This window comes from Pristiophorus japonicus, chromosome 9 (assembly GCF_044704955.1).
Source record: "Pristiophorus japonicus isolate sPriJap1 chromosome 9, sPriJap1.hap1, whole genome shotgun sequence".
In the NCBI taxonomy this organism is placed as follows: Eukaryota; Metazoa; Chordata; class Chondrichthyes; family Pristiophoridae; genus Pristiophorus; species Pristiophorus japonicus.
In genome coordinates, this window is record NC_091985.1 from 82589009 (window position 1) to 82612562 (window position 23554).

A 23554-nucleotide genomic window follows, 5' to 3' on the forward strand; every position below is an offset into this window, starting at 1 on the left:
CGGGACGTTAGATATGATGACCTTCTGCGTGGTGGCCTTGAGAGGGCCCACTGTGAGCCCCTTTTCAATGGCCAGGGACACCGCTCGCTCCGACCCCAGGAAGAACACAGCCTTCCCAGACATCTTGGAGGCCGCGACAATGGCCGAGGGGCCGACTACCCCAGCCATCGCCCGCACGCACTCCTCGATGCTCATCATGGGGTGAGTGTAGCTCTTGACCCCATGTTTCTTTGTGACAAGTCTGAATGGTGGCAGGGCAGCAGAAGGCGCAGGAGGCGCCGTGGATGCGGACACCGCCTGCGCGTATGTCCTTGCTGGCCCCGCCACCGGCGTGGATGGGGTCACCATCACGGTGTCCCTTTAAGGGCTACACCCACCCCAAAGTCACAGGCCTCAATGGTCTTAAATGGCTTCGTTTAAGTATTTGAACAGAGGGAGCTCTGAAAGAGGCACTCCTCTCCCCCAGTTGTCAATTGGGGAGGGGCCTTGCTCCCTCTGCTCAGTTGTCTTAATTGTTTTTTTTCTTTTTTCAATTGGGAGGAAGGGCTCTCAGAGAGAGAGGGGAGAGACAGAGAAAGAGAAAAAGAGTAAGGGGGGTGGGAAAGAGGGAAACTGCGAGGGCAGTTCTCCCCTCACAGCGATGGGTGGGTGCACTCCCCAGATGGCAAACAAAACAGTCTTTGGGGTGGTCTTCGGGTGGGGGGAGAAGATGTCTTCGCCTGGGGCAGCTGGAGCCACACAGGTACACACTCCCAACGATGTTAATTAGGGTGATTCAGTTTCTTCAGCCTGGTAGCTTCAGCTATCCCAGGCCAGGCAGTGGGGGAGGGGTGCTTCAGTGGTGTGTGGGCCTAGCTGTAGGCAAGACCCCCATACACACTTCCACACACACACAACCCCCGCGATGTTCCGGCCCTTGAATGGTCTTCTTTCCTCCCCCCACCGATACAACAAAGTCTTTTTGGGAAATGCACCAAAACACCCACCTCTGGTTGAAGAAGTCTTTCCCTCCTTCCACAATGGTTAGTAGCTCTTTTTTCCCCCTCTCTCCAACTCTTTGTAGAATTAATAAAGTTGTTTCAGTCTTCTGCTCTCCTCTTCTCCCTCTGGATGAATGGTAATGAAGCCCCTTCCTTCCTTCCTTCCTTCCTTCCTTCTCTTCCTGGGCTGTTTCACAGGGTTCTCGAAAGGCCTTCCAGCCACGAGCTACAGCAGCAGCTCCTTCTCTCACTGCTCCAGGCTCCAAGTGAATAGGCCACGCCTCGAATAGCTCCACCCTGGTCCTTGTGCATGAATCCCAAAAAGTTAGTTTGCAGGTGCAGCAGGTAATCAGGAAGACGAATGGAATGTCGGCATTCATTGCGAGATGGATGGAGTACAAAAGCAGGGAGGTCCTGCTGCAACTGTACAGGGTATTGGTGAGGCCGCACCTGGAGTACTGCTTGCAGTTTTGGTCACCTTACTTAAGGAAGGATATACTAGCTTTGAAGGGGGTACAGAGACGATTCACTTGGCTGATTCCGGAGATGAGGGGGTTACCTTATGATGATAGATTGAGTAGACTGGGTCTTTACTCATTGGAGTTCAGAAGGATGAGGGGTGATCTTGTAGAAACATTTAAAATAATGAAAGGGATAGACAAGATAGAGGCAGAGAGGTTGTTTCCACTGGTCGGGAAGGCTAGAACTAGGGGGCACAGCCTCAAAATACAGGGGAGCCAATTTAAAACCGAGTTGAGAAGAAATTTCTTCTCCCAGAGGGTTGTGAATCTGTGGAATTCTCTGCCCAAGGAAGCAGTTGAGGCTAGCTCATTGAATGTATTCAAATCACAGATAGATCGATTTTTAACCAATAAGGGAATTAAGGGTTATGGGGAGCGGGCGGGTAAGTGGAGCTGATTCCACGGCCAGATCAGCCATGATCTTGTTGAATGGCGGAGTAGGCTCGAGGGGCTAGATGGCCTACTCCTGTTCATAATTCTTATGTTCTTATGTTCCTATGTTCCCACAATCTCTTGGCAGCATCTGTACTTAAGGAGGTCTCACAGGCTGGAGAGGCATTCTTGAGACCTGCAATAAAAGACAAAGGTCACATTTTACTTTCTCACAGTATCTGGTCAGACTCTTCATTCATACATAACACTGACAACTCACAACATCTGAATAACTGAACGCAGTGATCCACTGACTCGATGAGTAAGAAACACAGTCGACGGAATGGGAAATAAGTCAGTAGCACAATAACAATGTATTATAATTTTCAGCCTTAATTATAAGTATATTTATTATATTTAGCATGTATATATGAAACGTGTATTGCAGATGTACTACATGAGATGCCTGTGTTCTCTTAAAACTAAATTTCCACCGAATTTCCACCAGGCAGGAAATTGAAACTTTGGTAGAAACTTGATTTTTTTTTATTGCATTTTAGCCAGTCTGGATCATCCATCTCTGCCTAATCAGGAAAAAAAAACTCCACAATGTGTTGAAATCTATTTTTGGGTGAAAATCCAATTTAATCAGGAATTGATTGGATCATAAATCATGACCAAAGCCATAAAAATTGTCAGCTTCCGTTTATAAAGGTAACATTTATATTTGAGAATGCCACTACCTCCAGAGGTACTAGAAAAAGCCCCGTCTTTGGATATGTCTTGGTGCCTCTGGAGACGCCTCATTTACCTTACCAGTTGTTCAATCGAGGTTGCTGTCAGCAGCAGTGCTGTAGAGAAGTCATCAAATTCTGACTGGAGTAAACTCAAAAACCCGTAGAATGGACCGGAGTGTAACTACAGTCAAGCCTAGTGTATCAGATCTGTTGTGGAGCAGACATTTAGAGCGCTGAACTACTATGTAAGAGTCTGCATAGATCGGGTAGAACTAAATATCATCCACTGAAAATATGTAAATTCTTTTCTATGGTATGTCATCTCATGATAATGATGGGTGTTCAACTTCAGGTAGGCCAGGAGATAATGGCTCAGAATTTGCTAGGGAGATCTCACAGTGTGCCCTGTTAATTAGATTTGTTTCTGCACACTTCAGCTCAAAAAATTGTTGCCCACAAAGTTGCTGGAAATGCAAGCTGATAATAGCACAATCAGGGCAACAGGGCACCTAGGATCTTGGTAAATGATGGGACAAACAGTGTATCTCCTTAACCAATGGGATTTAAGGATTGAAAAATAAACAGATGAAGGATTGAAGAGGGTGATTTAGCATGGGTGAATTTGATGCCAAATCAGGTATAGAAAGAGAAATAAGGAGAGGGAAAGCAAGATTAGATTAAGAGAGAGAGAAAAGACAAATAGGAAAAGTAAGAAAAAAAATGTAAATTATAAAATTTGATATTTTTAAAATCTCCAACAACAATTCACCACCTGAAAGAATGAGACTTCACACTTTTAATTGTTCACTTTCTGCGCAAGTGAGGTTGATTGGCAGTCATTAACAAATCATTTAAATGGTACTTGCACTATTAATTACTAGATTTAATTTTCTGTGGTGAGTTGAATGGATAATTAATGTGCAAATGCAGCAACTCGTGAAACTCACGGGCAGGTTAAGGGTGAGATGTTATTTTTACAGAGCTAACGGTGGAGTAGTGCAAATCAGACAGTAACTTGTGGCGATTTGAAATTCATGGAGTATCTCTTCCTCGCCACACGTTGCTGGCTGATTTGCATATTAATAATGCCAAGGGTTGTTCATACTGTTACTTTTCAAGCAAATTCTGGGCCAATGCATATAGTAGAAGCAGAGAATCTGAAGCTTCCACAACTCAATTGGAAGTGGTTTGCTGGCTCTGATTAGAAACTTGTGCAAACAAGTGATTGAGAATTACATCACATGAAAAAACTGAATATGCTAAACGTGATAAATTGCTCTTTATTGTGTTGTTACTAATGATGTCTAATTAATGTGACATACAATATGTTGATCTTGAATTATATGGATTAACCACATTATATTCCAATCAATTAAACATGAACAGATTGTTATAATAAACCAAAATATAACAGAGAAATATTGTCGTAGAATTTATCAGCTACATATGTGACATAATGTGACAAGTTAGTGACCTTCTAATTGATTAAAGCAAATATGAGAATTACAGTGCCTAATTTTTATTTATGAATATTTATAAAATGTGTGTGATAGCATTGTTGGTGTCACATTATTACCCACTTGCTAATTCTAGAATTTATCATCTAGCATTCGTTAGTAAAGGGTTGTGAACTTGGTTTGAATCCTGTCTTAGCAATACTAGTCAAAAGCCAAGTGCTTAATTTGTGGGGCAAGAAAATGAATGCCGAAATGGCAGTAGCTCAAGTCTGTGTATTGGACAAGAGATATTTAAATGGAGGGCCCAATAATTACAGATTTTTTTCCCCTGTAGATGTAACACTTGAACTAAACAATGCCAAAGACATGTGTTCCATTGCCTTTTTTCAGATATTCAAAGCTTTGTTGCAGTGTGATTTCTATATGATTCTTCTAGCATAGTGTGCCTGAAACCAGTCTGCATGAAATTACCAAACTTCCAGGGAGATTAACTTATCTCTGGTCTTTCAAATATTCAGGATTGCATGCAAACCAATATGTTGGGTGTATTGTGTTTAATCAGAGTTTCGGACGGAATATAACACACGAGTTATACAGCAAAAACATATGATTGTGACAAATAGTTGGTACTAGTCCCTTTTGGACAGACGGCTGGTGTGCACAAACAACAGTGCTTATTCGTTCTTCTTCTTGTCTCATGTATCTCTCTCTCTCTTCTTGAACTACTCAAGAGTGTTAGACTAGGGTCTGCATGGATCCACACTCGGAAGAGTGTTAGACCATCAATTCACTTTTGGGAGCTCTCCGCTCCACCGTCTGTGCCAAAGGCTTTAGGGGCTGGATTTTTGGTCTTCTACCGCCCATTAGCACCGAGGAGGGGTGGCAATGGCAGTGGGGATGGTTTCCAGTTGGGTGGCCAGCTTCCTGTGCCCCGCCGGAAAATTTGTTTCCGGCTTTGCAAGGGCGCAGAGCCACACCACCCGGGAGAGTCGAGATGGCATACAACGTTGCCGGTTTCGACTGTGCGGTGAAATTTGTTGTTCGCTTACCATCTAGCGCCCTGTAGTGCGCCATGGTGGGACCGCATGGAAAACCAGGTGGTCAGAGCTGTCCCGGCAGTGGTGAGTGATGAAATTAGTGAATGAGTTAAGTTTGATTGTTTTGTTCAGTTTTATTTTTGTGATGTAGCTTATTGTGGGGTGTTTAAGGTAATGGGAATGTTTGCTGTGTTTTTAGGTGCGTTTCTTTTTGCCACAGAAGCCTCTCTTAGGGCACTCCGAGGCCAGCTCTTTAGCAACGGATTTTCAGTTGCTCAGCCGGCCTTGCGCCCTAAATGAGGTGTGTAACACCTCCCTTCGTGCTCCGCCCCACTCTTGGGGCCCAGCTGATGAATTTTGCTGACTGAGGCGCAAACTGTTCCCGGGTGCAAACCTTACCACCCCACCACCATTACCGCCCCGAAATGACCAGAATCAAAAATCCAGCCTTTTAACTCTTGCTTTTATTCTCTTTTTAGGGGTGGGCCTGGGGTAAAATATTGACAAGACCATTTAGGTAAGGGTTCCCCTTAAAAACAAGATGCCCAATGGCATCTCAAATTTTTTGTCTAAACTTACAGATGAAGACCATCCCTCAAGGGGTCCTATGTTTTCCTCTCACATGTCTTTCTTGTTTATACATTTTGAAGGCCAATCCATCTGAATCCCTCTGATCTCATCCATCCTGTCCTCCCAAGGATAGAGTCTCTCATATTCATTTTCCAAGAAATTGAAACTTATGCAGTTCCAGTAAAACATAACTTATACATTAACCCCTTACTTTTCGTAAGCAAAAACAGACAGTCATTTAAACACAGTAATATTCACATTACAATTTCATTTAAATAACCATATATTTTTAGGTATCCCTAATTTCTAACAACAGACTGTATTTCCGCTCTGAGGCCTGACATACATTCCCTTGGAGCTGCCACTGTGCCACTTTTTCTGCTTTTTCAGGTTTTCAGGAAAATATATTGATCTAAAGAAGACAACATTATCCCCTCTTTCTATCATCTCTAGTTAGTTGATGGGAAGTGACAGCACCACCCTGTCTCTGAATTGAGTTCTTAATTTATTTTCTGCAACTATAATTCTGCTTGTACAAAATTCATCAGTTAATTTCAATAGCTATTAGGTGTCATTCCTAAGGCAGCTGTTTGTCTGCTTCAGTTCCACAAATTTTATTTGTCATTAATGCATGTGTGCAATTGTTTTTAAGTGATGATTTTATTTCTGACTATCAAACTTTCTTGAAAGGTCCATAGAGATTGATGAGTGCAAAACCACTTCACTGGTCTCTAACTGTAGGCTGAGTTACTCAGGCCAGGATTTTGCTCACCTTGGCAGGTCCGGGGCAGATGACGTCGGTGGCGGGTCCCGACCTCGCTGCTGGCTACATCCCGCTGTCCAAATGTTCCCGACTCCATCCCGCAGCATGCGACCCGCCACGACCTCAGTGAAACACCAACATTGCATGAGGTAGGAAAAGCCATAAAACAGCTCAAGAACAACAAGGTTACAAGTGCAGATAGAATCCCTGCTGAGGTGCTAAAGTATGACGGAGAGGCACTGTTGGCGCTGATATATGACCTCATCTCTCTCATCTGGAGGGAGGAGAGCATGCCGGGAGATCTCAGAGATGCAGTGATCGTGACCACCTTTAAAAAAGGGGACAAGTCCGACTGCGGCAAATACAGGGGAATCGCTCTGCTATCAGCTACTGGGAAAGCTGTCGCTTGAGTCCTCCTCAACTGTCTTCTCCCTGTGGCCGAAGAGCTTCTACCGGAGTCACAATGTGGATTTCGTCCCCTATGGGGCACAACGGACATGATCTTTGCAGCGTGACAGCTGCGGGAAAAATGCAGGGAGCAGCGCCAGTCCCTATACAAGGCCTTTTTCAACCTTACAAAAGCCTTTGACACTGTCAACCACGAGGGTCTATGGCGCGTCCTCCTCTGTTTCGGATGCTCCCAAAAGTTTGTCAACATCCTTTGCCTGCTCCACAACGACATGTAGGCCGTGATCCTTACCAACGGATCCATTACAGATCCAATCTACGTCCGGACCGGGGTCAACCAAGGCTGCGTTATCACTCCAACCCTCTTCTCCTTCTTCCTCACTGCCATGTTCCACTTCACAGACAACAAACTCCCTGCTGGAGTGGAACCAAACTGCAGAACCAGTGGGAAGCTGCTTAACCTTCGCCCACTCCAGGCCAGGTCCAAGATCACCCCAACCTCCGTCGTTGAGCTACAGTACGTGGATGAAGCCTGCGCCTGCGAACATTCTGAGACTGAACTCCAGGATGTAATCGACGTATTTACTGAGGCATACGAATGCATGGGCCCTATGCTAAACATCCGTAAGACAAAGATCCTCCACCAGCCTGTCCTCACCTCACAGCACTGCCCCCCAGTCATCAAGATCCACGGCGTGGCCCAGGACAACGTGGACCACTTCCCATACCTCAGGAGCCTCCTAACAACAAGAGCAGGCATTGACGACAAGGTTCAACACTGCCTCCAGTGTGCCAGTGTAGCCTTCGGCCGCCTGAGGAAAAGAGTGTTCGAAGACCAATCCCTCAAATCTACCACCAAGCTCATGGTCTACAGGGCTGTAATACCCCCCCCCCCCCCTCCTGTATGGCTTAGAGGCATGGACCATGTACAGTAGACACCTCAAGTTGCTGGAGATATATCACCAATGATGTCTCCGCAAGATCCTACAAATCCCCTGGGAGGACAGGCGCACCAACATCAGCGTCCTCATCCAGGCTAACATTCCCAGCATTGAAGCACTGACCACACTCGATCAGCTCCGCTGGGCAGGCCACATAGTTTGCATGCCAGACACGAGACTCCCAAAGCAAGTGCTCTATGCAGAGCTCCTTCATGGCAAATGAGCCAAAGGCAGGCAGCGGGAACGTTACAAGGACACCCTCAAAGCCTCCCTGATAAAGTGCAACATCCCCACTGACACCTGGGGGTCCCTGGCCGAAGACCGCCCTAAGTCGAGAAAGTGAATCTGGGATGGCGCTGAGCACTTCGAGTCTCAACGCCGAGAACGTGCAGAAATCAAGCGCAGGAAGCGGAAAGAACGTGCGGCAAACCAATCTCACCCACACTTTCCCTCAACGACTATCTGTCCCACCTCTGACAGAGTCTGTGGCTCTCATATTGGACTGTTCAGCCACCAAGAACTCACTTCAGGAGTGGAAGCAAGTCTTCCTCGATTCCGAGGGGCTGCCTAGGATGATGACAATAAATATATGCTGTGGCAAACTTAATGAGATCTACCAGTTCTTCACATCTGTTCTGAGATGAATTGGCTTCTGGATCGTTTTAACTTTCTAACTGGGTTACAGTTTCTGAAGGTTTAAGGTGTAAGCCCCAAGTGATAATGGCTGACAGACTTAGATTCTGGATGATTATCAAATGTGTACTAAAGGTTACTATGGGCTAGAACTTCCACTTTTTTTTGCATGCTTAATGCCCATTTAACGCCCACTTAACGTCCATTTTACCGCTGAAATGACGTATAATGCCCAGATATCGCCCATTTAGCCACAAAATGGAAACTGATGCCCCTTTTTAGGAAACTTATTGCCGAGCATTACTTTCCCTATGTGCTTAACGGCGGGAAAAAATAATACCGCCCGCCCACTTTTTTGGGGCGGAATCAGCAGAATGGGCGAAATCAACGCCCATAATATTGCCGAGCGTGAATTTCCACACTGATTTAACGCCGAGATTCAATAATACCGCCCACCCACTTTTGTTGTCGTAAAGAGCAGCCATGAGATCGCCCAGCATAAATTTCACCACCTCGCACACATGTCGCCCACGATATCGCGCGCCCAAAAAAAAGCCCACAAAAAGTGGAACTATTCTGAACGAGCACCAGCGGTGTGGCTGGCATTTTTAAAATCCCACTCTTACATAAGGAGCTGATACCTGAACGATTTGCCTGAAAGAGCATTGATGTGAGTGACAATGCTGACACACTGTTGTGTGTGTGCAGCTCAGACATCAATGGTGCCCATCGCCTTCATGTTAAGGAATCATTAGTGTGTAACAGTGCAGCTATCTAAGACAATGTGCAACAAGGTTATGTCCAGTAACAAAAATTTTATACCAACATTGGTCTGAAATCATAAGTATCACAGGCAATAACACCCAACCCCCGCCCACGCCCCACTTTTTCCATGATTGACATAAATCACATGTCTAGCAACATAGAATACAAAGGCAAAGCAGGAATGTGGTCCCCAGCCCATCATTGCAACAAATTGCATACACCAGATGGAGATACAACACAGCTGTTGTGTCCTTAGATGCTCTAGTAATGACTCCACGAGGCAATGTGTTGTACTTGAACTGTAGTGACCTTTGTCCTTTATTAGTTAACTCCAGAGTGAGGATCACACCTGATCACCTGTCTTTTATACTCGGCAAGGCACGCCTGTACAGGTAACCTACGAGTCTCCCATTGCTGTGGCACACCTTGTGATAGTACCAACAGTAGCCATGTAGAATACATGACATCACTGCCCCCGAGCCTTCAGTGCAAATCGCCTCTGCATTGACTGTGCTCTGGGTTTAGCTCTATGTGGGTACTGTCTGGTTGATCCTTGGTGGGTCACTTCAATCCTGGGTGAATAATTGGTGCAGTAGCGTGCTGGTGGTTGCTGTTTGTGTGTGTGTGTGTGTGTCTCTGACCATTCCATTCTCCCCGCAACATTGATTATGGCAGGGGTATTGTGTTCCTAACACAGATGAGACTACACACAGGGAGGTTAAAGTAACAGTGACCTCAGTCTTTATTAAGACACTTCAGAGTGAGGAACAGGCCTTAGAGGCCGGCTTATATACAGTGCTCCCAAGGGATGCTGGGATCCATTGGGACTTCAGGGGATGCACTCCCTGGTGGCGGAACATGGGAGTGCATGCTTTACAGATACACAGCATCACTCCCCCCGCAAAGTCAAAGTGAAAACTATTTACAAGGTGAGGCGGTTGGGAGCCTTTCTTTCCCTGGTGGACCGCCTCGGTACAAATGTCTGTTCTGGTGTGTTGGCTGTGCCCTCGCCGGGCTGGCGTGTTGTTGGCCCTGCAGGGCTGCTGGGTGAGCCTGGCCTTGCTGGGCTGTTGGGAGTGATGGATTCGATTTCCTGGTCCGGGGTGGTGTAGTTGATCATTTGGGTGTGTGTTGTGGGCTCGAAAAAGGAGGTGTCTGCTGTGGGTTGTTCAGGGCAGTCTGTGAACCGCAGCCTCGTTTGGTCCAGGTGCTTTCTGCAAATTTGTCCATTGCCTAGTTTGACTACAAACACCCTACTCCCTTCTTTAGCTATCACAGTGCCCGCGATCCACTAGGGACCATGTCCATAGTTTAGCACATATACAGGGTCATTCAGATCAATTTCCCGTGACCATTGTTTACATTTTGTTGCTGCCGCCTGCTCTCTACCTGATCATACAGGTTGGGGTGAACCAGCGAGAGTCTGGTTTTAAGTGTCCTTTTCATGAGTTGCTCAGCCGGGGGCACTCCTGTGAGCGAGTGGGGTCTCGTGCGGTAACTGAGCAGTACTCGGGACAGGCAGGTTTGGAGTGAGCCTTCTATGACTCGTTTAAGGCTCTGTTTGGTTGTTTGTACTGGCCGCTCTGCCTGCCCATTGGAGGCTGGTTTAAACGGGGCCGAGGTGACATGTTTGATCCCATTGCGGGTCATGAATTCTTTAAATTCATGACTGGTGAAACATAGCCTGTTGTCACTGACCAGTATGTCAGGCAGGCCGTGGGTGGCAAACATGGCCCTCAGGCTTTCAATGGTGGTGGTGGTGGTGCTTCCCGACATTATTTCACATTCAATCCATTTTGAAAAAGCATCCACCACCACCAGGAACAGTTTACCGAGAAACGGGCCTGCATAGCCGACATGGATCCTCGACCATGGTCTGGAGGGCCAGGACCACAAATTTAGTGGTGCCTCTCTGGACGCGTTGTTCAACTGAGCACACACGCTACATTGCCCTACACAGGACTTTAAGTCAGAGTCGATACCGGGCCACCACACGTGGGATCTGGCTATCGCTTTCATCATTATTATACCCGGCTGTGTGCTGTGGAGATCCGAGATGCACGTCTCCCTGCCCTTTTTGGGTAGCACTACGTGGTTACCCCACAACAGACAGTCCGCCTGAATGGACAGCTCGTCCCTTCACCGTTGGAACTGCTTGATTAGCTCTTGCATTTTAACGGGGATGCTGGCCCAGCTCCCATGCAGTGCACAGTTTTTTACTAGGGACAGCAGAGGATCTTGGCTGGTCAAAGTCCTAATCCGGCGGGCCGTGACAGGTGATTTATCATTTTCAAACGCTTCCATGACCATCAACAAGTCTGCGGGCTGCGCCACCATCAACAAGTTTGCAGGCTGCGCCATTTCCACCCCCATGGTGGGCAATGGTAGGCGATTGAGAGCATCCGCACAGTTCTCGGTGCCTGGCCTGTGGCGGATGGTATAGTTATACGCTGATAGCGCGAGTGCCCACCTTTGTATGCGGGCTGAGGCATTAGTATTTATCCCCTTGTTTTCAGCGAACAGGGATATGAGGGGCTTGTGATCGGTTTCCAGCTCAAATTTGAGGCCAAACAGATACTGATGCATTTTCTTTACCCCGAACACACATGCTAATGCCTCTTTCTCAATCATGCTGTAGGTCCTCTCGGCCTTAGACAAGCTCCTGGAAGCATCGGCGACAGGTTGCAACTTCCCCGCAATGTTAGCTTGTTGTAATACACACCCAACTCCATACGACGACGCATTACATGCTAGCACAAGTCTTTTACACGGGTTATACAATACAAGCAGCTTGTTGGAGCATAAAATGTTTCTGGCTTTCTCAAAAGCAATTACTTGTTTTTTTCCCCATACCCATTTCTCAACTTTATGCAATAACACATGTAGGGGCTCTAAGAGGGTGCTTAACCCCGGTAGGAAGTTACCAAAATAGTTGAGTCCCAGGGACGACCGCAACTCCGTGACATTCTGTGGCTTGGGCGCGTTCCTGATAGCCTCTGTCTTGGCGTCTGTGGGCCGAATGCCATCCGCCGCGATCGTTCTCCCCAAAAACTCCACTTCTGTTGCCATGAAGACACATTTCGACCTCTTCAGCCGCAGCCCTACGCGATCCAGGTTTTGTAGGTGCTCGGCGGTGTCCCGACCCGTGACCAATATGTCGTCCTGAAAAACCACTGTGTGTGGTACTGACTTGAGTAGGCTCTCCATGTTTCTCTGGAAGATAGCTGCAGCCGACTGAATTCCAAACGGGCATCTGTTGTCGATGAACAGTTCCTTGTGCGTGTTGATGCAGGTGAGGCCCTTCGAAGACTCCTCCAGCTCCTGTGTCATGTAGGCCGAAGTCAGGTTCAGCTTGGTGAAAGTCTTGCCACCTGCCATCGTCACAAATAGGTCGTCTGCCTTACATAGCGTGTATTGGTCCTGTAGCGAGAAACGATGAATAGTTTCTTTGTAATCGCCACAAATCCTGACCGTGCCATCACTTTTGAGTATTGGAACAATCAGGCTGGCCCACTCGCTGGATTCCACTGGGGAGATGATGCCCTCGTGTTGCAGCTTGTCCAGCTCGATTTCCACTCTCTCTCTCATCATGTGAGGTACCGCTCGCGCTTTGTGGTGAATGGGTCATGCCTCTGGGACCAAGTGGATCCGCACCTTCATCCCGGAAAAGTTTCCAATGCCTGGCTCAAAAAGGGAAGGAAATTTGTTAAGAACCTGGATACATGAGGCCTCATCGACATGTGATAGCATTCGGATGTTATCCCAGTTCCAGCAGATTTTGCCCAGCCAGCTCCTTCCAAGCAGTGTGGGGCCATCGCCTGGGACAATACAGTTCGTGTACTGTGCCCTTGTAAGTGACCTTGACCATGGCGCTGCCCAGGACAGTGATGAGCTCTTTGGTGTACGATCTCAGTTTCATGTGGATGGGGCTCAGGGCTGGTCTGAGTGCCTTATTGCACCACAGTCTCTCAAACATCTTTTTACTCATGATGGATTGGCTAGCGCCAGTGTCCATTTCCATGGCTACAGGTAAGCCATTCAATTTTACATTTAGCATTATAGGTGGACATTTCGTCGAAAATGTGTGCACCCCGTGTACTTCAGCATCTGCCTCCTCTCTCTAAGGCTCAAAATTGTGTTGATCCACCATGGACCGATCTTCCTCTGCCACGTGGTGGTTAGCAGATGGTTAGCAACTTGTCTGCAAGCTCGTTGGATGTGCCCCATTGTTCCACAGCTCTTTCAAACATACCCTTTGAAGCGGCATGAATAGGCTGAATGGAAGCCTCCACAACGCCAATAAGGTGTGAATTGCCTTGCATTTATCCTTTGTTGCGGACTCTGAGTCATCTGGGTCACCTGAGGCCTGCTGGCAGTTGCAGACTCGTGGTTTCTGCCCTGTACATTTCTGCTCACAAGCACAGTTCCAGATAACTTATGAACATTGCTAGCACTTGTGTGCTGAGAGATTTGTTTGGTGTTATCACTGATGGACATAAACACCTGTGCTATCGCAATGGCCTCACTGAGGGTCGCTGTCTCGATAGTCAAAAGTTTTCGTAGGATGGTCTCGTGGCCAATGCCCAGTACAAAAAAGTCTCTGAGCATCTGCTCCAGGTAGCCATTAAACTCACATTGTCCTGCAAGTCACCCTTAGCTCGGCGATGCAGCTCGCCACTTCCTGACCTGGCACGTGTAGAATTGATACCTTGCCATCAGCATGCTCTCCCTCGGGTTAAGATGCTCCCGAACCAGTGTACACAGCTCTTCATACGACTTATCTGTGGGTTTCACCGGAGCCAGAAGATTCTTCATGAGGCTGCAGGTTGGTGCCCCGCAGACCATGAGGAGGACTGCTCTCCTTTTTGCAGCGCTTCCTTCTCTGTCCAGCTCGTTGGCTACAAAGTACTGGTCTAGCCGTTTGACATAGGCTTCCCAGTCCTCACCCTCCGAGAACTTCTCCAAGATGCCCACAGTTTGCTGCATCTTTACGTTGGATTCGTATACTCGTCGCCAATTATTGTGTTCCTAACACAGATGAGACTGCACACAGGGAGGTTAAAGTAACTGTGACCTCAGTCTTTATTAAGCACTCCAAAGTGAGGAACAGGCCTTAGGGATCGGCTTATATACAGTGCTCCCAAGGGATGCTGGGATCCCTTGGGACTTCAGGGAATGCGCTCCCTGCTGGCGGAACATGGGAGTGCATGCTTTACAGATACACAGCAGGGGGCTTCTAGCATTCATGTACTTTCAAGTTCAGGAAAGTGGGTTTTACATTATTTTTGTGGTTCTGTGGTGCGACAAGTATGTTAGATGCCTTATCGATGCAGTGACCAGTGTATGAGAATAAGCTAGTTCCGGACCTGCTGGGTTGTGTCCCTGCAGTTTGGTGGTGGCTCAGTGCCCGGTGCTGGCAGTGGGAACCCGGTTGGCTCGCGTAGCCTGCTCGCGGGGTTGTTGCCATGGTCCCTCGCATCAGGCTGGTTAACAGATGCCTGTGACCGCCCTGTCCTTTCTTTGCACCCTGGGTCGCTGCTGCTCCCTGAGGAGCTGTCGTCTTGCAGTGCACAGGGAACTGCTGGCTCACTGGCTTGAGCATCGTTTGGTTTGGGATCCTGGCTGGTGCCTGTTTCCTTTGGGGGAACAGTGGCGAGTGATCCTACATCTACGGCTTTCATCTTGGTGGCGATCGGGTCTGGGGACTGCGCCTTAGTACAGTCTGCTCCTTCAGGCTCATGGGCAGTTGGTGCCATCGGGTGCCTGAGAGGTGGAGCCGATCAGGAGCATTGTATCGATACCGGTGCCGTTGCTCTGCTGAGGTCGCTTGCTCTGCAGTTCGTGTGTGTCGGCTGCTGTGGCCACACTCCAAGGTGCATAACTCTGGTCCCCGGGACACAGGCTACAGCATTGGGTAGCTCACTGGACCTGTGTGCTCCCGATGGGTGTCTGCCCGCTGCATTGGCTGCGTGCAGTTGAAACCCTGCATCGCACAACTTTTCATTACTTATGATGGACACACTGTGGGTCCGATTGCGATCGTGCGACTTTTTCTCGCTGGTTGTATGTGCACAGTTCAGTTCATCAATTACACATTTTAAATAATCGCACGACTTTTCCTCGCTGATTGCATATATACAATTCAGATTATCGGTTGCACATTTTACATGATCAATTATACTTTTTTCGTCTGAATTACAATTACTGTTACATTGCTTAAGTGTGTGGAACTGTCCCTTTAATTGTGGTGGGTTGCCAGCCTCCTTTAAGAGAGCCTTGCTTTCTTTACCCCAATCAGCTTTTCCGTTTCGTGCCACGTGTTGCTCCATCAGCGCTGCACCTCGTGGTCTGGCTGCGGCCATCTTTGTCTTCAGTGCCTCACCTCGTGGTTTGGGCGCCATCTTTCCTCCAGCCACGATGTCGACTGAGGTGATGCTCTTCTCCCCGGATTCTGCCTCCGAAGCTGGGAAGTCGCCTTTGAATCTGATTTTCTCCCTCCGGGGTCCTGCCACTGGAGCCTGGAAGGTGCGTTCAGGTGGTCTCAGCTGGATCATCTCCACGCAATCGTGCTGAGCGTTCTGTGTCTCGGGTGCCATGCTGGTCTGCTCTCCAGTGCCAGGTCCACCCTCAGGTGAGGGCTTGCTTTGCCTCTGAGTGCAGAGGGCTTCGATCGCTGGAGGGGTGAAGTCTTTCCATTTCCAATGGATCTTCTCCATCCACCTTCTGCCGACCAGCGTTGGTCCATCACCTGCAACAATCCAGAGATAACTTTTGCACCGCGCCATCATGGAGTACCCTTACATTCATGCTACCAACGACTGGGATGATTTCATCGGTGTAGGTGCGCACCTTTGCCTGAACCGGGACCAACTCGGGTCGTTCAGCTTGATTGTCCCATAGCCTCTCAGAGGCTCCTTGATTCATCATTGACTGGCTCACCCCCGTATCCTCTTCCATGAAGACTGGAACGCCATTTATCTTGACTTCCATCTTCAGCAGGGAACACTCAGTGGTGCAGGTAAACATGTTATGTACCTCCCCGTGGGGCTGGGCTGCCTCTCTGCCCATTAATTCATAATCCGTGCTGGATTCTTGGCCATCTGCAGACTCTTCATCGACGCAGTGAGTCATATTTCTCTTACACATCCACTGGAGGTGGCCCTTTGTGCTGCAGCCTTTACATACATAGTCTTTAAAGCGGCACTGGTGAGCCCTGTGATTCCCTCCGCAGCGCCAACATGGTGCTACTTGATTAGTCTCCCTCAGCGGACTCTGAGTTAAGGTACTCAGGGGCCTGTTCTCTCTTCCCTGAGAGGGTTTGCACTCTACAGTCCAGCCTTTAAACTGCACCACTCTGTGCACAGTCCCTGCCAGGTTTGTGTCCTGAGGGTGAGTCATCTGCCTAGAGCCGCAGGTCGAGGTCATGAATGCCTGGCTCACAGAGAAGGCCTTCTGCAGTGTGACTGTGGTATCCGCCGACAGTAGCTTGTGAAGAAGGCCCTCATGGAAAATTCCAATGACGAAAATGTCCCGCAGCACTTCGTTAAGGTGGTCACCGAACTTGCACGGTGCCTCCAGCCTCCTGAGGTCTGTGGCGTACTTCACGACTTCCTGGCCTTCGGGCCGTCGGTGGGTGTAGAACCGATGTCTGGCTGTGAGGATGCTCTCTTGGGCTTGAGTTGCTCATGGAGTAGGGTTACGAGCTCCTTGTACGACTTGGTAGTTGACTTTGCTGGTGCCAGCAAGTCCCTGACGAGGACATAGACGGTGGTACCACAACTGGTTAGCAAGATAGCTCAGCACTTATCAGCCAGTGTGGCCGGGTCGTCTCCTGCCAGGTCATTTTCTGTGAAGAAATGTTGCAGCCTCTCCACAAAGGCATCCCAATCATCACCATTGGCGAACTGCTGCAACGTAATAAGGGTAGCCATTTCTGCGTGAAAGTTCATAATCTCGTCGACAATTGTTGTGTCCTTAGATGCTCTAGTAATGACTCCACGAAGCAATGTTTTTTACTTGAACTGTAGTGAACTTAGTCCTTTATTTGTTAACTCCAGGGTGAGGATCACAACTGGTGGCCTGCCTTTTATACTGGGTCAGGCACACCTGTACAGGTATCCTATGAGTCTCTCACTGCTGTGCCCTCTGGTGGCACATCTTGTGATAGTACCAACAGTAGCCATGTAGGATACATGACAACAGCCATCACCTGCAGGCATGCAACTCACTTTCCTTCCCCCCTCCTCTTCTTCTCCCCACCTCTACCCCTTCCCCTCCTCGCTCCATGGCGCCTGGCCGAGGAGTTCTTCAGTGGGTACCTCATTGGGGGGGATGAAGGCAGATGCGGTCATTGCACTGGAACGGGAGCGGGGGGTGCCAAGGGGGCAACATTTTCTGATGCAGAAGCAGGATCTTGGTCCTTGCTCTCACCTGTCGTTCGCAGTGATGGTGTGGAACCTAGGGGTGGAGTGCCGCGCTCAGGTCTACTGGGAGGCCTGTGGCAGCAGTGTTCCTGGCTATCGCATCCAGGGCCTCCACCATCCATGGAATGTACCCAGTCATGGTGGCCAGCTGTCGGGATATTCCACCCAATGCTTTGATGAGCTGGCTACCAATGTCTACAGTCCTCCTAGACAACTGTACCATCTCTCTGCTGTCATGTGGCGCTCGTGGAACAGACCTGCCACGTCCACGGGACCTGCATGGGGTCAGCACCATCCTGGGGACATAAGAACATAAGAACATAAGAATTAGGAACAGGAGTAGGCCATCTAGCTCCTCGAGCTTGCTCTGCCATTCGACAAGATCATGGCTGATCTGGCCGTGGACTCAACTCCACTTACCCGCCCGCTCCCCATAACCCTTAATTCCCTTATTGGTTAAAAATCTAGCTATCTGTGATTTGAATAAATTCAATGAGCTAGCCTCAACTGCTTCCTTGGGCAGAGAATTCCACAGATTCACAACCCTCTGGGAGAAGAAATTCTTTCTAAACTCGGTTTTAAATTGGCTCCCCCGTATTTTGAGGCTGTGTCCCCTAGTTCTAGTCTCCCCGACAAGTGGAAACAACCTCTCTGCCTCTATCTTGTCCATCCCTTTCATGATTTTAAATGTTTCTATAAGATCACCCCTCATCCTTCTGAACTCCAACGAGTAAAGACCCAGTCTACTCAATCTATCATCATAAGGTAATCCCCTCATCTCCGGAATCAGCCTAATGAATTGTCTCTGTGCCCCCTTCAAAGCTAGTATATCCTTCCTTAAGTAAGGTGACCAAAACTGCACGCAGTATTCCAGGTGCGGCCTCACCAATACCCTGTACAGTTGGTGCAGGACCTCCCTGCTTTTGTACTCCATCACTCTCGCAATGAAGGCCAACATTCCATTCGCCTTCCTGATTACCTGCTGCACCTTCAAACTAATTTTTTGATAAAATAGGGTGCCCTGTGGCGAGGTGCTTGGGGCCGGTACCTCCAGAGTTCAGGCGGGAATGACCGGAGGACCACTAAATGGCCTTGGGGTGGAATGGCTTCTGGAGCGTGGCGATGCAGGTTCCTCGAAGTCCGTGCTCTCATCCGTGGAGAACAGACCCAGCGGATTGACGGGCGAGAATTGGAGCTGCTCAGCACCAGATGTAGGATCGTCCGCCGACTCCCGCTCAAAATGGGCGCTATATCTAGCGTGGGCGTTAAAAAAGGGTTTTCAGATCGCCGGCTTCTCGCCCATTCTCAAAACACCTAGTTTCCATTTTTGAAAATGGGCATTACCGTGAGCGATATCAAATGGGCGGTAGCGTAAAAATTTTTTAACACTCTGTCGTAAAGTTTGGCTGTCCTTAGCAATGGCATGGCAACGCTCGATTCCCGCGATTCAGGAGGTCAAGGGTCATCATGACATGTGCAGAATAGGAGACAGAGAGAGAGAGGGAGCTCAGAGGGACTGAAAGCATGTGTGGCTGTTGTGTGTGCTTGTCTGACTGCTGTGGGAGGTACGACGGAGATTCACAAGCAGCAAAAAGCCTACTAAGCACCAACAACATAGTTGGCACCGAGTTTTTGTCCAACAAATAAGATATAACATGGAAGGAACGGAGGAGGCCCTGGAGCTTGTAGCCAGGAACAGTGGTGGTAGAGGGCTCCTAGTGATCCCGGAGCGCTGCACTGCACCCCAAGGTGTCGCACCCCCCCATTGCCAACCACACATGAGAGCGAGGAGCAACATCTTGGAGCACGTTCCCATCTCGGGATCGTCGTCTCCCGTATTCATACAAGCAGCGCTTCAGCCATCACCCCGGCCTCCCCTCCCCCTCAATGAGGAGCTCCTTGGCCAGGTGGCTTGGAGTCAGGAGGAGAAGGGGAAGGGGTAGAGGTGGGGAGGAGAAGCTGGGGAGTGGGGGGGGGCGGGCGGGTTTGAACAGAAATACTGATGATTTCAGACTAGTGTTCAGTTTAAATGTTTTTTATTCAACAAAACCTTGTTGCGCATTGGCTCAGATAGCTGCATTGTTACACGCTGCTGATTCCTTAACATCAAAGGGTATAATGACACTTAACTTCAATCAACTTAAACTTTAACTGTCACCAAGGTGATGCCCACCATTGATGTATGACCTGCACACCCAGCAGTGTGTCAGCCTTGTAAATAACATCAACGTTCTTTCAGGCAAAGCGATCATTGATGAGCTCCTGACATAAGGCTCTTGCAGCTATCCTGCCACCATGGGCATTTTCATGTGGGCTACAGGGGGGCGGGGCATGGCTTCAGCATCAGCCTGATTGTCTGGACTGATGTCAGCATCTGCCTCCTCGTCCTCCTCTTCCTCTCTCTGGTGAGGTGGACTGTCAGACTAATCAAGCATTTCTTGTCCCCTCGTGATAGCCAAGTTGTGCAGCATGGAGCACCACCACGAATTTAGCTACCTGCTCAGGGTGGTATTAGAGCTCGCCTCCTGAGTGGTCCAGGCATCTAAAGTGCTGCTTCAGCACTCCAATGGTTTTCTCCACTATATTGCGTGTTGCTCAGTGGCTCTCATTGTATCGCCTCTCAGCTACGGTGTGGGTGTCACGCAAGGGGATCATCAGCCAGGTGGCGAGGCCATATCCTTTGTCACCAAGCATCCACCATTGACCTTGTGGCTCATTGTTAAAAAGTCAGATACAGTGCTCTCACACAGGATGTGAGCATCATGGATGCTGCCCAGAAATTTAGCATTCACTGCTCGTATAATTTGTTGGTGGTCGACAACAAGTTGGACATTCAGGGAGTAGAATCCCTTGTGATTCCTGAAAATCTCAGCCTCCTGAAAAGGTGCCCGCATTGCAATGTGCGTACAGTCTATTGCTCCCTGCACCTTAGGGAAGTTTTCAATTCTGGAGAATTCTAGAGCCCCCTCACTCTGTACCTCCCTGGTTATAGGGAAGCTGATCAGGTCCCTCAGTGACCTGCCTAATGCAGCGATGTGAGGCGTGCTGAGAAAGTCCGCAAATATCTCCAGCTGTGGCCTGAAAAGAACCCGAGGCGTAGAACGACAGTGCCGCGGTGACTTTGACCTCGACGGACAGTGCAGTACTGATGGTGCTGGCAGGCTGCAGGTCTGCCCTTATCAGTTGGCATACCTCAGTGATAACCTCTTTGTGGAAGCGCAGTCTTCGAAGGCAGGTGGTGTCAGGCAAGCCGAGGTAAGAATGCTTCTCCTTGTACTTGCGGGGGGTATAATGTCTGGTCCTCCTCATCTGTCTGTCACGTCTTACATTGGGCACATAATACAGTGGAGCGTTCCTTCGGAGATGTCGAGTCTGCTGCATGTAATTGGTCACCAAGAGAGGGTGAGAAAGGACAGGCCCCCATTGCAGTAGCTCTCTGTTTTTCACCGATTGGTCACAAACAATGAATGTCCCGATGAAGAGACTTATTCAATTCCAATCGGTCACAGTATGGTCAAGATATTTTTACAGATGTTCACACCAACTCATATGGCCTACAGAGTACATCTGAACTCTACTGAGGTTGAAATACAGCAGCCTTTTAAAGGACATGACATGTGATGTAGAACATGGTGTCCATAACGCGGTTAGTTCCACTTTTTTGAGGCTTTTTTTTGGACGAGCGATATTGTGGGCGATATGTGGTTAAATTGATGCTGGGCTGCTAGTTTTGGTAAATATGCTCTTTATGTCAAAAAAAAAGTGGGCGGGCGTTAATATTGAATCTTGGCATTAAATCCGTGTGGAAAGTAATGCCGGGCGATATTATGTTGAATTCGCCCATTCTGATGATTTCGCCCCAGAAAAGTGGACAAGCAGTAATATTTTTTCCCGGCGTTAAGCACATGGGAAAAGTAATGCTCGGTGATAAGTTTCCAAAAAATGCCCGGCAGTTCCCATTTTGTGCCAAAATGGGCAATATATGGGCGTTATACGTCATTTCAGCGGTAAAATGGTCGGTAAGTAGGTGTTTAGCATGCAAAAAAAGTGAAGGTTCTAGCCCTATATCTTTTTGTTTTCAATCTATCTAAATATCAGAATAATTTTAAGAAAAGATGTTCAGAAATACAGGAAGCAATTGAGTAGATGTTTTATGTAATGTTAAAAGTCGCAAAGCTCCATTGATATTTCAAGTACTGTTATAAAATTTCAGGAATGATTAGCTTCAATAATCAATGATGGGGGGGGGGGAGGGTGAGTTATAAGTCAGGTTCAGTATAAAATTATAAAATACAGCAAAATAAATCTGAGCATTATCTCACTTTGTCCTCCCAGGGTGGGGAATATTGTGTTCCTAACACAGATGAGACTGCACACAGGGAGGTTAAAGTAACAGTGACCTCAGTCTTTATTAAGACACTCCAGAGTGAGGAACAGGCCTTAGGGGCCGGCTTATATACAGTGCTCCCAAGGGATGCTGGGATCCCTTGGAACTTCAGTGGATGAGCTCCCTGGTGGCGGAACATGGGAATGCATATTTTACAGATACACAACATCACTCCCCGCCAAAGACAAATTGAAAACTATTTACAAGGTGAAGCGGTCGGGAGCCTTTCTTTCCCTAGTGGACCGCCTCAGTTCTGGTGTGTTGGCTGTGCCCTCGCTGGGCTGGCCTGTTGTTGGTCCTGCAGGGCTGCTGGGTGAGCCTGGCCTTGCTGGGCTGATGGGTTCGATTTTCTGGCCTGGGGTGGTGTCGTTGATCCTTTGGGTGTGTGTTGTGGGCTCGAAAAAGGTGGTGTCTGCTGTGGGTTGTTCAGGGCAGTCTGTGAACCGTAACCTTGTTTGGTCCAGGTGCTTTCTGCAAATTTGTCCATTGTCTAGATTGACTACAAACACCCTACTCCCTTCTTTAGCAATCACCGTGCCCACGATCCACTTGGTACCATGTCCATAGTTTAGCACATACACAGGGTCATTCAGATCAATTTCCCGTGACACAGTGGCGTTGCTGCCGCCTGCTCTCCACCTGATCATGCAGGTTGGGGTGAACCAGCGAGAGTCTGGTTTTAAGTGTCCTTTTCATAAGTAGCTCAGCCGGGGGGACCCCTGTGAGCGAGTGGGGTCTCATGCAGTAGCTGAGCAGTACTCGGGAAAGGTGAGTTTGGAGTGAGCCTTCTATGACTCGTTTAAGGCTCTGTTTGATGGTTTGTACTGCCTGCTCTGCCTGCCCATTGGAAGCTAGTTTAAACGGGGCCGAGATGACATGTTTGATCCCATTGCGGGTCATAGAAACATAGAAACATAGAAAATAGGTGCAGGAGTAGGCCATTCGGCCCTTCATTGCCTGCACCATCATTCAATAAGATCAAAGCTGATCATTCCCTCAGTACCCCTTTCCTGCTTTCTCTCCATACCCCTTGATTCCCTTAGCCATAAGGGCCATATCGAACTCCCTCTTGAATATATCCAATGAACTGGCATCAACAACTCTCTGCGGCAGGGAATTCTATAGGTTAACAACTCACTGAGTGAAGAAGTTTCTCCTCATCTCAGTCCTAAATGGCCTACCTCTTATCCTAAGACTATGTCCCCTGGTTCTGGACTTCCCCAACATCGAGAACATTCTTCCCGCATCTAACCTGTCCAGTCCAGTCAGAATCTTATACGTTTCGATGAGATCCCCTCTCACCCTTCTAAACTCCAGTGAATAAAGGCCCAGTTTATCCAGTCTCTCCTCATATGACAGTCCAGCCATCCCTGGAATCAGTCTGGTGAACCTTCGCTGCACTCCCTCAATAGCATGAACGTCCTTCCTCAGATTAGGAGACCAAAACTGTACACAATATTCCAGGTGAGGCCTCACTAAGGCCCTGTGCAGTAAGATCTCCCCGCTCCTATACTCAAATCCCCTAGCTATGAAGGCCAACGTACCATTTGCCTTCTTCAC